This window comes from Otolemur garnettii, unplaced genomic scaffold, assembly GCF_000181295.1.
Source record: "Otolemur garnettii isolate 467f Iridium unplaced genomic scaffold, OtoGar3 scaffold00006, whole genome shotgun sequence".
Taxonomy (NCBI): domain Eukaryota; kingdom Metazoa; phylum Chordata; class Mammalia; order Primates; family Galagidae; genus Otolemur; species Otolemur garnettii.
The window spans coordinates 31,007,875-31,023,448 of record NW_003852401.1 but is presented as its reverse complement, the minus strand read 5'-3'; positions in this window follow the sequence as shown (position 1 = coordinate 31,023,448).

The window sequence follows — 15,574 nt, the reverse complement described above, 5'->3', positions numbered from 1 at the left end:
TTTCTTGGGCGGACTTACAGATTTATTCTCCCATATCCATTCTAAAATCATTTTACACAGTTAAATACAAAAGTCCGTTAAGATTATAATATGAGTTGCATAACATTTATGTATTAATTTTGGAAGTACTAACATTTCTATTAATTGTTCTCATCATTAAGGTTATTTACATACTTCAGAGTTTGTAAATTGCCTTTGATATAAATCTTATACTACTCTTGCTATCATCAGGTCAAAGAAAATTTATATTTTATCTCTAATATGAAAGGATACATGCATTTTGACTTTGTTTGACCTTGTGATTACCAATTCAGAGAAAAAGGTTTACACTGTATTTCAGTTTTTTCTCATAGACAAACTTTGAAGGGATGGCTATATTTTTCTCTATTTTTCAGAAAGGACACTAAGAAAGGAGCTTCAAGAAGGGTAGAAGGATTAACTTGAGTTCTCTATAGATCCTAGTTATTAAGCTTTAGTCCAATCATAATATGCAAATATCTTTTCTCATTCTGAAGGTTGTCTATTAGCTTTTAGAACCTACATTCATTTTTCTCCTTGTGTCTTATCAAAATGACAATCATAAAAGGCACAGCTCTGCAACCATAAATGTCTGCATCTACAGAAGACTTACACTGCTTATTACATATGTAAATACATCCAAGCCCACCCCTCTATCACCACACAGAGAAATGCTTCCCATGTAGACACAAAGCAGTGTTCCTGACAATGAGTAAGAGACACTAATAAAATCTCAAACATGAAACACTCACAATTGCCCCTCGTAGAAAAGCAGCTTAAATCTCTTTTGCTAGATATGCATAAAGAGTAAAACTAATTCTCTGCCCACTTTAATAAATGAAATAAGAGTTTAGAACTTCAAGGTAAACATATGGGAATGAAGTTTGACACGTGTTGGCTGTCTTTTTTTCTTTATCTATACTAGAACCAATTATTTTTTCACTGTTAAAAATTAGCGTAAGAAGTGAAAAAAGATTAATTACATGACAACTATCTGGGCATTACCAGTTATAAGAAAATTAGTAAAAGATGAGTTTTATGCTACTCTTTTGATGCTTTGGTGAGACCCCTTGGAGGGATGTGCCAAGGCCTTCCATCAATGCAGACCTCCTCTAGAAGACCTTTCCATCTGGCTGTCTATGTCTGGGATCAGGAACTGAGTCTGTGAATCATGTTTTTGCCCTGCCATTCTGTTAGTATCTGAGATGTCTGAATTGAACACATATGGAATTTATAGTGTGTTGGTCCATTACTATGACTCCTATTGGGGAACTCTGAAAACAACAACTATTGTTCTGTAATTATGGCAGTTACAGTTGATGCCTGTGTTGGACAATGGCATGTCAGCAATAAAAAAGACCACAAAGCCTGAGGAGAATTTTATTCTGTTCATTAAAACTCAACACTTATTCAATAATATGTCACAGAAAAATAAACAATAGACTTGTAAATTTCATGTTACAGTTAAACTCTAATTATTGGCTAATAATATGCTTCCATTTTGTAACAGAGTAGCTTACAATTTTATACCACAGCATTGTGCTTCTAACCTTGAACCCAAAGAGCAAACATCTTGGAATTTATCTTAAAGACATAATTAGCCAAGGGAAGTAAAATAGATGCACGAAGATGCTAACCATAGCATTGTTTTGTCAGTGAAATTTGAAACCACCTATTTTTCCTATATATAACATTTTGTGTAATGAACACATTTGCATCCATAAAAATGGCATCGGTAACTCAATAACTGTTAAGATATTCCTGCCATACTACTGAGTAAAACATGGAAAACACATACCACAGGGAGAAATAGTCTATATAGAAATAGTCTATATAAAATTGAACACGTACACATACATATGTTCCTAAAGAGATGGTATCTGTAAGGATGCTTTCGTCCCTTTGTGAAGGGATTTGTGAAGATACTTGTTTCTTCGTACTGTGCTGCATCAATTAAATTTTTTACAATGAGAGTATACATCATTCCATTAATACAACTTGTTAATCTACTTTGATTTTTAAATCCTTCTTTCATAAGTCAAAGTTTATCAGTATATTCATTTCTATACTTTGTTTACTCATTTTTCCTTATTTATACTTATTTCCTTATCTATACTTTATTTACTCATTTTTCTTATTACAATATTGCTTGTGTCATTCTGTAAGTTAATAATACAACTCTCAACATTTTTTGAAGACACAAAGTTAGTGAGATGCAAATCATGAAATGGGACCAATGCACATATGATGGACCCTGGGATAAAAGTTGGGTCCCTGAACTCCACATTTCAACCAGGGAAAATACAAATGGGGTTAACAAGACTGTTTGGTCATGCTGATGTGGTAGGCTGCTGTCAAGAGGAAATATGGGATTCTAATGCCAAAGGATAGCATAAGAAGCGAAAGAAGTGAGGTCCAGCTGATGGTCTTTGGGGAAATCACTTGTCTTTTCCATTCTTTCCTTATTTGCAATTAGTTGTGATGACTACAAAGTATATGTGAAATTCTGAATTATAGTAGGTTCTCAGCTATTGATAGTTGTGACTGCTATTATTATTGTTAATTGCTACTGATATATTAGTAAATACAATATTGAAAACCACATAGTAAATTTTATAAATGTATTCATTGTAAATACAAAATTCATATAATGAAAAAAGTATTCTTCTTTCACAACATGAGAAATTTTTTACTTTTTTAAACAATGTACTATCAAATTTTTAGATGTTTTCTTCACTCACAAGGATTCAGCCTGAAAGTAAGAACTTTTCTTTGTATATATCACTTAAATATAATGCAATAAAAATTTTAATTTAACAGTAGCTACTTACTTCATTCTGAGAGAATCCAATTTTCTATTGTAGAAATTTTGCTTTCACATAGACAACATTCAGTCTGGGGCATAGTCTCCACTGTTCTAAATATTTTACTCTCAATTTGTACAAAACACAAAAGTTTTTTTAATTACTGTATATTTATCATTCTAAAAAGTTTCATGTTTGTAGTGTGAAAAATTACTACTGAACATTGCACATATTGAAAATGAAGGCAGAAAAAAAACAGTGAGTTTCATTGAATATTAATTTACATTTTATATAATAAGCAACATACATGAGCTGACTTTAGAAAACATGTGTGTTCAGGTTTGTCAAATAAGTCATAATCACATGTGTTGGTCTGCAATGCAGTTTATTAGATTAGTATGCCCTATACCTAATATAGGGGTCCATAGCAAAGAAAACAACAATTCTATTTATAATAGTATGAAATAATGAATTAAATGTATGAATTAAATAGTTATTTAATTAAATAGTTATTAAATAGTATGAATTAAATGGTCAGGAATAAAGAATCAAGAAAGTGAAAGACTTGTATATTGACTTTAGAAAAGAAATTGTATAAAAAACAAAGAAATGGAAAGACATCTCATGTTAATGAATGAAAATCCAAATAGTGGGGTTTTTTTTAATAGAAATAGAAAAGTCTATGCTAAAAATCGTATGGAATCCAAAGGGTCTCCAAAGAGCCAAAACAATCTAGAAACTGAAGGACAAAGTTGGAAGTCTTATACCTTCTGCTGTCAAAGCTTACCCAAATTTACACTAATCAAAATGGTGACATAAACCAACAGAATAGAGTCCAGAAATAAACCTTCACTTATATGGTCAAATGATTTTTTAATAAGATGCCAAGATCATTCAATGGAGAAAGGAGAATCTATTTAATAAATGGTTCTGGGAAATCTGGATATCCATAGGCAAAAGAATTAATTTGCACCCTTACCTTATACCATATACAAAAATAAACTGAAAGTGGATCAAAGACATAAAACGAATAGCTAAAAGCATAAAACTTTCATAAACTGCATAAGGGAAAACCTTCATAACGTTGGGTTTCATAATCAATTTTGGATATTACACCAAGGACAAGGAATAAAAGAACAAAGTAAAGCAACTGGACTCCATCAACATTTTATTTTAATGTATATTCATTCTTTGCAGAGTGAAAGGCAATTCACGTAACAGGAGAAAATATGTGAAAACTACATATCTTGTACGAAATGATAAACACACACCTAAATAACTCTTACAACTCAACAACAACAAAAACTTGGCCATAAAAATGGACAAAGTATATAAATTGACAAATGGCCAATAAATGCATGAAAAGATGCCCAGCATCATTAATCATCAGGGAAATGCAAGGCAAAATTGAAACAATGCAATACTGCTTTATACCCGTTAGAATGACTGTGAGAAATCAAAGCCAGACCAAAAAGAAAAACCAAAATAAAAGATGTCAGCACAGATATGGAGAAACTGGAACCTGCAAGCATTACTGGTTGGGACGTAAAATAGTACAACTGCCGTGGAAAACTGTATGGCACTTTCTCAAAAAATTAAACCTTGAACTACCATATAATTGACAGACTCTCCCTCTGAGCAAATTTTAGTCACTCTACTCTCTTTATAATGAGACCTCATCCATGGGCCCTGTCTTACGCTGGCCTGCCCCCGTTGTAGCAAGAATCTTCCTAAGTAGGTGAGAGAGAATCTCTTACCCTATGTCTGATCACTTTTGATATCTGATCCAGTTCTTCATCCTCCACCCTTCATACCTGATCACCCTGGTCCGCCTTCAGCAAGAATCCTGGAGTCAGATTGGCAAGAATCCCCCAACCTTGGTGTCTGGTTTTAGTCATGTTAGGATGTTACAGCTGCTGACTCAGTCAGGGCTATAAATCCCCAGCTGTGTTTCGTGTATTCTTCCTTTTCTCTCACTACAATCTTTAAACCTTGAATAAACTCTCCCTTACCATTTTAACAAGTGTCAGAATACTTTTTCCTTTGAAATGATTCAGTGATTCAACTAGTTATCAGCCTAAAGAACTGCAGTTGTGATTTAAACAGAGACAACGACACTGATGTATATAGAAGCATTAGCCCCAATAGCCCAAAAGTAGAAGCAACCAGGACGTCCCCTGAAGGATGAACCATAAGCCAAACATGGTATTTATATACAGTAACATAGCATTCAGCTTCCAAAAGGAAGGAAATTCTGACATATGCTATAAGCTGAACGAACTTTGTAAACATTAAGCTAAGTGAAAATTCAATTACAAAAGAACAATTGTATGATCCTTCTTATATGAGCAACTTAGAGTAGTTAAGTTCATAAAAACAAAAACAAAAATAATGGTTGCCAGGGTCTAGGGGCAAGGCAGAAAGTGAAGTTATTGTTTAATGGATACAGAGTTTTAGTTTGAGAAGATGAAAATAGTTGTGGAAATGGCTGGTAGTTATAGTTACACAATATGAATTTACCCAATGTCAATAACCTGTAACTTAAAAATGGTTAAAATGGCACATCTTATGCTACGTGTACATAATCTCAATAAAACACGGCTGAAATTGTCAACTAAAAATACTATAATTCTCAGTATACTGAGCTTGGTTTTGCTTCATGGTATCATAATACAGTTTCAATTTACTTCTTGTGTATTCCTCATTGAGGTGATGCTGTGGGGTAACTAGAAAAAAATGAACATTTGGTCAAAGTTCTCTTCCATGCCTCTTTTTCCTCTTGTTGATTGCAAAAAAATTTTTCTATTTAGTTTAATTCTTTATTCATGTATTACAGCTAAAAATTTTAGACCTGATTAAACTGGGACTCTTTTGTAACCTTTATTTAAAGTTCCAGTGATTGAATATTTGAAGACCACTCTGATATAAAAATAGTTTTAGAGAATATCTGACCTCAGGAGTAATTACTATGATGGTACTAACAGGTCTCGATTTGATCTGAAAATACCGTGAATCTGCTTAGAGGACTGGAAACAAACTCAAAGAGATAGCTAATTCATCTGTTCTAAGAAGGACTCATTTATTCCACGGAGAGGTTCTTTATGATTTTATTCACCTTACTAAGACTCTCATTAGAAAAAGTCTATTCTGTGTCTTAATAATAATATTCCTGGCCCAAATTGCCCCTGCTTACCCATTTGCTCTTATAAAAATCTATGCCCTCTCATCCTTCCTACTTGGGAAATAATATAGTTTTATTCCTATAAAGTGTGTTTTCATAAAAGATATTTGTTCACATATATGTGATGGGAATCATGTGTTTTAAAGGAAGAAGTCAATTTCTTTCTATTTGTGATTTCCACTAACATATTAAATTTTTGAAGTAAACAGAGGTAAACTTTTTCTAAGAGACTTATTGCCAATATTTGCAAACTTAGAGGGAAAGAAAAGTTTGAATCCTGAGAGACATCCTTGGGGGCTGGCTGAGTGGCTATGCTTCAAGAGGGCACATGAGAATATTCCCAAACATTTATTCTTGCAGTTGAAAAATTTTAGATGTGAAAAAAAATTAAATGCGGCAATAACTATGCCCTGCATCAGATTCTTATTTTGGTGAAATCATCTGTATTAAAAATGAAGGGCCTCTTTGGAGGAGAAATCATGAACCCAGGGTACAAGGCTGCAAAGGTGGGACTGCCACTGGAGAGCTCCCTGAATTGAAATTTTTATTGTTATTTTAATATTTATCATCAGTGATCTGCTTAAAAGAAAGAGTATGTTTTAAGTGGTCTAGTCCTGTTTTTTCTCCCCAGTAAGCCCTGTTGGCACGTCTTTTGCCAGAAATGTATGTATTTACAGAACAGATATATTGTGTTATAGTAGAAACATCTAGCACCTACAGGATTTTGGAGAGGATTCTCAGCCTTACAAAAATTATTTCTTTTCATCCCTAGTTAAAGATTTTTGAGTTCAGTATGATTATGCCCATTTTTTAGAAGAGTTGACTGTGGTCCGAGGGTAACTTTGTAAGAATAGTACAAAGAACTCCCATATATTCTTCAGTTTCCCCAAGAGGTAACAGTTCATTCTCCTCACCTTTCTCATTCTCTTTCTCTAAGCTTTTCTGAGTAAGTTGCAGACATATCACTCTGTTACCTCTAAATATGTCAGAATATATTTCCTAAAAAGTATACACTCTCTTATAAAATTATAGTATAATTATTAATTCATAAAATTAAGTTCAGCAAGACAACACTGTTTTCTTCAGATTTCCTGATAACGTCCTTTGCACCAGGAGAAAAGCACTTTGCACTTGGCCATCACGTTTCTGTAAGTTCCTTCACCCAGGACAAGGTCTGCAGCTTACCCTTGTCTTTCACAACCTTCACACTTCAGGTGGGTAGGGGCAGTTCTTTGTTAGACGGCCATGAAATGTGGGTTGGACTGATGTTTCTTTATGATTAGGATCAGGTGGTGCATTTTTGTCAAGAAAGTCCAAAGTTAGTGTGATATAGCCCTAACAAAGTCAAAGACTAAAGTTTCAACCTCCATTTATAACATCACAAACAATTACAAATCTCTCCGACATTATCTTTAACAAAGGTTGATAATTTCTGTATCACTGAAGATTCTTTCTGACCTCTGCTACATAATAGAATCCATTGGCTCAAAAATCCATTGGCTCAAAATGCCGTTCTTTAATATGTCTGTTATAGAACGTGCACATAGATTGTCTATTATGTGGGAAATGAAATTAAACATTTTGGATTAAGGAGAATCTATGTGAAAATCTATTTTGTGTGTTTTGGATTATCAACTTTATGCTTCTTCACTTCCTCACTTTACTTGCTTCTATCTCTTCTGTCTTGTATTTTGCCCTAAAAATACGCCATGTAACATGAAAATACCAATTTTATTCTATAGTACTTAAAATTATTGTTTTCTAAAAAAACAATATAAACCTTCTAATGAACCCTTATAATAAAATCAAATTCCAGAAATTCTACTCCTAAAAACTTTGTCATAGGTGAGAATTTCTATATAATGCCATATCCTCCTAATTATTTCAAAATTCAAGAGATTAACAGCATAGACTGAGAAAAATATTAGCATGAATCAATGTTAATAATAAGAAATTTTCATGTTTTCCAACTCTGTACAACTCGTTCTGATTTTTCTAATGTGAGCTGAGTGTTGTGGCTGGCACCTGTAGTCCCAGCTACTTGGGAGGCTGAGGCAAAAGAATTGCCTAAGCCCCAGAGTTGGAGGTTGCTGTGACCTGTGAAGGGTGATAAAGTGAGACTCTGTCTCAAAAAAAAAAAAAAAATTCACATGTACCCTTATAAGATGCACCATAGGTGTGGTCCCACCCATTACTCTCCCTCCACCCATCCTCCTTTCTCCCCTCCCCTCCCTCTCCCCTTTCCCTTTCTTCTTGGGCTATAATTGGGTTATAGCTTTCATAAGAAAGCTACAAATTGGTTTCATAGTAAGACTGAGTACATTGGATATTTAGGTGTAGACTATAAATGTCTTAAGACAATAACTAAGAAAATGCTGTGAAGACTATGTTGACCAGTTTGATGAAAGCATTTCAAATTGTATGTAAAACCGGCACATTGTACCCCATGATTGCATTAATGTACACAGCTATGATTTAATTTAAAAAATAGTAAAATTAAAAAAAAAAAAAAGCATGATTTTTCTAATGTGATCATCACCATGTAAGTTGAAACTTAATATTCAAAATACTTAAAGATCTCATTGATGTTTTGGTCAAAGTCACTATCCTTAAATAAATTCCATCCATCATTAATTCCACAAATAGAAATATAAATTTCCACTGGATACACTTTAATTTTAAATTTTTAGATGTATACTCTTTTTTAAAACGGTAGTCGTTTCTTGCTTTCATACAATTCTAGGAGCGAGCTTGCACCCACAGCCAAGCCGTCCTTCTCTCCCCATGAGAAATTACCACCCCAAAATTGGCACAGTTGGCAGGATGCGTGGAGATGTCAGACGAGGACTTCGAGACCCTCAGGTCGGAGAGGGCCTCCCTTCCCCAGGAGTGTCGCTTGGTTCTTGGCTTGAAGCTGCCTGAGATAGGCTCTCGCACTCCAGAACCAGATGGTACAGTTTTTCATGCAGTAAATACACGAGACATCTGACAAATAACTTAAAACTTTAATATGAATAATAATTTAAGTTTTCATCAAAATGTCACTCTAAAGAATCAATATGTTACTTTGTTATAGCATAGACATACCATAAAATACTGTAAAAATAACTGTGTCCAATTGTACTCAGAGTGGTCATTCATCATTGCCAATGATTCTCGTCAGACAAAAAGGTAAAATTGACACTAAGTTTAGAAAAAAGTTGGTAGGACACTTCGGAGAACTCACCAAACAGGAAATTTTATACATAAGTACGTTTGGACAGCTTATAATTTAATTTTTAGAACGTTACAGCCTTTTCGGCCCTGCTCTGACACCTCTGCTTCTGAAGCTGAAGCGTTTCTTCCAAAGCCACTGTCCTTGATAAACAAAAATGGAGAAGGTGCGGCAGGAATGGCTGAAGGTGCAGCTGAGACAGCTGAAGCTTGGAAACCAATAAATGATAGTGTCCACTCATCTCTTAAGAAAGAGAAGTTCTCTGAAAAAGAGCAATCTTATGCAACAGGACAGGTTTCATCTTCTGAAGAGGAGCAGTCTTCCAATAAGGAAGTACCTCCTAAACCACTAAAGAAATTATCAGAAGATGATTTCATTCATTTTGATCCCTTGAGTAAAGATACCAGGTCAGAAACAGAAGATAAGTTTGAAACCTTACATAAATTAATAGAAGAAGGATTACAGACAGTGAATAAAAATTTTCATAGTGTAAATCAGAGAATAACTAATATAGAAACGAAGGGAGCTGAATTATTGTCATCTCGTGCTAGCTCTAGAGCTGGGTCAGTCAAATCGGTTGCTCCTCCATACAAACCTCCATCACCTACAGACCCACCTCCAGATGGGCCATGGAGAGATGAATTTTGGCATCATAATGCCGCCCCCCCAGAATTTATCCAGTCTGGAATACTCCTGGTAATTCTAAATTCATGGCCAAATATCACTTTCCTATAGAAATCTCTGAAGTAGAGATTTTTTAATGAACCAGCAATAACTATCACTGAACGGCCTACAGCTGCTGCTTCAACTGTGGCTCCTGCTGCTTTTCCAGTCCTTAGAGAGATATGGCCTGATGGAAGTCAAGGCCCACTGTCTCACGTTCAAATTGAATTAAGATTTCTTAAGACCATGAAAGAGGCAGTTCATACTTATGGCCCCACATCTCCTAATGTGCTTGGAATTCTAACTGCTTTTTGTGCCGATCACCATTTCTTACCAATTGATTGGGAAACTTTGGCCAGAACCGCTTTAAGTCCAGGACAATTGTTATGATTTAAATCCTGGTGGGAGAAGGATGCTAAAATTCAGGCTCCGGAAATAGAAGCCACTGTTAATCAATTAACAGGCTCTGATCTGTATGAAACTGCTCGTGCCCAGTTGGCGCTCCCTCAAGAAATTTTAATCCAAGTTAAAGATATTTGTTTAAGAGCTTGGCAAAGATTAGATAAAAAGAATGAAATTAAACAATTTTTTACTAAAATAATGCAAGGAAATAATGAGCCATTTGCTGAATTTATTGCTAGATTGCAGACGGCCATAGAATGTTCTGTTCCTGGCCCTGAGGCACAATGTATGCTCCTCACGAAACTGGCATTTAATAACGCCAACGCAGATTGCAAACAGGCCTTAGTAGATGTAAAAAACCAGGAAGATACAACCATAGAACAATACCTGCGTTACTTGGAGGGAGGTCGGTTCTGGTACCTTTCAAGCCAATTTATAAGCCAAAGCAACTACAAACACCATAACTACGGCCTTGTAGGTGGTTTAGAATAAACCCAAGTGCTTTAATTATGGAAAATTGGGACATACTAAAAAAAAAAAAAAATGCCACAAAAACAATAGCAATGGCGGCAATAGTAATATGATTAAAGAAGAGAGCAATACAGTGAGACTCTGTCTCTAAAAAAATAAAATAAAAATTGCAAAAAATAAAATAAAACAAAAATTACAAAAAAGAAAAAGAGAGAAACATGGATGTTTTGGACAGCGCCTATGGCTAAGTAGGGTGCTGACCCCTTATGCTGAAGATGGTGGGTTCAAACCCAGCCCCAGCCATTAAAAAAAAAAAAAATTGCAAAATCAAACTTTAAAAAAAATACTCTTAAAATTAAAAAGAAAAAGGGGGGAAGGACAGCATAATAATACCCGTAGAAATAGAATATCATCTACTTTATTTACTTTAATTTTTGTTAAATTTTTTTTATTTTTTAATTTTTTTTAATTTTTTAATTCAAATTGTGAAGGAGAAACTCCGACATTTAGACACTGGGTCACTATAACCACATCTATATTAGATCAACCAGTTTATTATAAAAATGTAATTAAGAATATATGAATGTCAGCCCCATATGACACCAGAGGCCCTTTTAAACCTGAAGAAGAAGAAATTACTCTTAATAATTATACTACCAGAGTCACTTGGCCTCCGATTTGTTTTGGGCAGAAGCCTCAACAAACATGATATCAAAAGAACTCCAGCTAGTGTTGGTATAATTTGAGAATTATATATGTTAAGTACTAATTCTTTAAAAAAGAATGTTACTGTTAAAGCTCCAGCTGATATAGAAATGCCTACTTACAATATGTATGCCTTTTTAAAAATTAAGAATTGGATACATTGGTCAAGGTATAAAGGAAATAAACAATTTATGTTGTTTAATATGTCTTTTGAAAAAGTGTGTGTTTGGACACCACAAACTGATTTACAAAACACTTCCGATGCCCATTTTCCATTTAATCTTCCTATAGATCAATTTATGTATCCTTTAAGTAAGAGCAAAATGAGTGTTGCTACTTCTAAAACTACTCGATGAGTGAATGGGGGATTTTCACCCCCTACACCTAACACAATTGAACAAAATCATTTATAGAAACTAGCTGCAGCTTTGCAGATTCTTAAGGCTTGAACAGAAGGATTGTTTCAACATGCTAGTAAAATGAAATTTGCCGTATTTAAAATGAAATTTGAAGCACAGGATGTAAAATATGTCCAGGCATGTCTTAAGTTACCTTTTATATAGTTGAAAATAATTAATTAAAATAAAATTAATGGAGAATTGTTTTGTCAGAAATATCAATTGTTCACATACATTAACAGGTCTGTAAGTTTTGATCCTGCCGACTATGCCAATTGTTGGGTGGTACTTTGTCACACGGAAAGGACAGCTTGGCCGAGGGTGCAAGCTTGCTCCTAGAATTGTATGAAAGCAAGAAACGAATACTGCCACCCTGAATAGTAGTCGTGCTTTCATGCTATTCTAGGAGTGAGCTTGCACCCGAGGCCAAGCCATCCTTCTCTCCCCACGAGAAAATACCACCCAACAGAAAATCATGATACACTTGATTTGATTGGTAAAAGTAAGAAGTCTCTGAAAATAAGCAGAGCTTCTCTGTACATAGTATAAATTGATACTGCATCAAAACAAGTACATTGTGAGGTTATTCAATTCTAACCATAAACTTTATAGTAGGCGTGGATGTGGAGAAAAGGGAACACTCCTACACTGCTGGTGGGAATGTAAACTAATACGTTCCTTTTGGAAAGACATCTGGAGAACACTTAGAGAACTAAAAATAGACCTGCCGTTTGACCCTGCAATTCCTTTATTAGGTATATTCCCAGATGACCAAAAATCACATTACAACAAAGATATTTATATCAGAATGTTTATTGCAGCCCAGTTCATAATTGCCAGGTCATGGAAGAAGCCTAAGTGCCCATCAATCCACGAAACTGTGGTATATGTACACCATGGAATACTACGCAGCCATAAAGAAAGATGGAGACTTTACGTCTTTCATGTTCACATGGATGGAGCTGGAAAATGTTCTTAGCAAAGCATCACAGGAATGGAAGAAAAAGTATCCAATGTACACACCCCTATTATGAAATTAATTTAAACCTTTTATATGAAATCTATAACCTAATAATAGCCTAATAATACAAGAAGGGGGGAGGGAGAGGGGAGGGGGGAATGGGTGGAGGGAGGGGGATTGGAGGGATCACTTCTGTGGTTTATCTTACAAGGGTACAAGTGAATCTTTCTAAGAGTAGAATATGAACATTTTAACACAATAACTAAGAAAATGACATGAAGGCTATGTCAACCAGTTTGATGGAAGTGTTTCGGATTGTGTGTGAAAACACCACACTGTACCCCAGAAGTGCATTAATGTACATAGTTACCATTCAATAAAAAATAAAATAAAATAAAAAAATAAAAAAATAAAAAAATAAAAAAGAATAGTACCAACTCTCAGATTCTACTGTACATGTTCAGAATCAAGTCCTAGAGAATTTGTGGGGCCCATTGAGAAGGATGGACTACTATTAAAAAAAAAAAGTCTATTTTATTTAATCCACTGCTTTCAAAGATGAAGTTTTGGCTCATTTGTAGGTCATGATCTGTGAATTTAAAAACTGAACTAAACTCAGCAGTATCTCAAAGCATCATATACAATAAATGTAAATATTAATGTGACATTTTGTGTATGTGTACAAATAAGTGTCTATTCTATGTACATTATGTAAAGGAAAAAAATAGTTTATTTACAATGACATGATCAAGAAAGCTCAAATACAACTGGTTTAATCTGTTTTAGTTTCAATCTTATTCTTTGCTATTATTTCTTACAGGGAAGAAATGGGATATATTTTATTCCCCATTAATTTTGTTTATCTTCTTCGAGTACATATTATAACAGATATTTCTAGGACCTGTTTTCACCATTTCTATTCCCCTTCTCACCACAGATAAATATTTTATTTGAAATAATCTCCCTCACCCCTAACATTCTCATTACCATTGAAGCAATTTCAACCAATATGCTAGTAATTTATTCTAGCTCTTAGGATTCTTCCTTCCATTGGTAATGATCCTAACTTCTGTCTTACCTGATGAAATTTCCCAAAACAAAATGTTGATAATTCACTCACCATTATATACTGAGTTACCACCCCATAGTGTATACACATAACCTCTATAATGATTTGTTAAATAAATGAGAAGGAGGATCTACTACCAAGAATGAATCTATCTATCAGTATCAATGACTTTCCTAAAACATCCCTTACTAACACATGGTTTAATATGATCTTCATAGAACTGTAAGCATCCCCCTCCCCCAGAGATGTAACAATTTAAGGGTTAAGAGGGATATAAGAATCTTTTCTTGACTAAAATAATAGGTCTGGCTATCCATTAAATCTGCCCAGCAAATATGTTTTCTTCAGCCTACACATTTTAAGCAATGTGTTATATTTAGAAATCTCTCATAAACAGTCATGAAAGATCATAAAATCTGGCAATACCAGATCCACAGTTGGCTGGAGGTAGAGTGGCTCATTTATTGAGACGGGTCATGTGGGTAATTCTTCTCTTTTCACTTGTTAACTCCTATTAGGTTGTGAGTTCCCCAGGATCCACATATCATGCTTTATATTCAGGACTCAACATAGTGTGGGATGAATACAAAAATTATGAATGGGCCAGAGTCCTGTGGGCAGTTTTGAAGATGGCTTGAATAGCTAGACTGTTCAGGTCTCTGCCCTCTTCCTGTGTGCAGCTAGTTTGTCACACAGAAATCTTATCTAAGCTCATGGCTTTAGCTATTTTCTCTATCATAAAGAAAATATCCAACTCTGCCCTGTGTCATAGATTCTAATCAGATATCTCTAACTGTCTCTCACCTCTGACTCTTTGTGTCAAAAGCCTAATCTGTTATCTAACCAAAACATACTTTCCAACTGACTGCCCAATTTTTTTTTAATGCTGCCACCACCCTCCCATGCACATAATCTTGAAGCCTCAGCAATTTTATATTCCTCTTTCTCTTTCACCAGACACGTTCGGCGAGTTATCAAGTTTACAATAGTTAATTCATTTTTAAACATAGTGAAAGTCTTTTTTTAATGCTCTTGTCCTTCCTCTGTGCAATGTCAAGTTCTATCATCTTGATAAACACTAAATTACTCTCCTTGCCTCAACTTCCTGGTCTTTCAGCATAGATTAACATTAAAAATGTTTCAGCATAGATACTATTTCAGCATAGATATAACATTAAAAAATATTTACAAAGTGTCCATCATTTATTTATCAAATATCCTATCTTAGGAGTGAAGGATACAGCAGTAACAAAAGCAACAATATCCCTACCCTCATAGAATTTGTAGCAAATGTGTGGCACAAGCAAATGAGCACACACATATATAATAATGTAATGTCAGGTAATAATAAATTACATCTAAAAAGCAGCATAACAGAAAAGGTAATGATGCATTAGAGAGGTATAGGGTTTATTTTTTACATAATTCTACCTCTTTCAACATTTAAATTTACATGCACTTAAGCTTATCATTTCCCAGGTTATACTTCCTGAAATATTTGACTGCATGCCACTTCTCTATTCAAACACATCCAACTATTTATTCATCTATAAATAAATGGAATAAAAACCAAAACATTCACCTCAGGGTTGCTTAATCTGACCCCAAGTATTCTTTCCTTGCCCTTAGTTTATAAACATAGAACTCCAGCAATATCGCATATCTTCTTGTTTTTATGCTTTTCTATT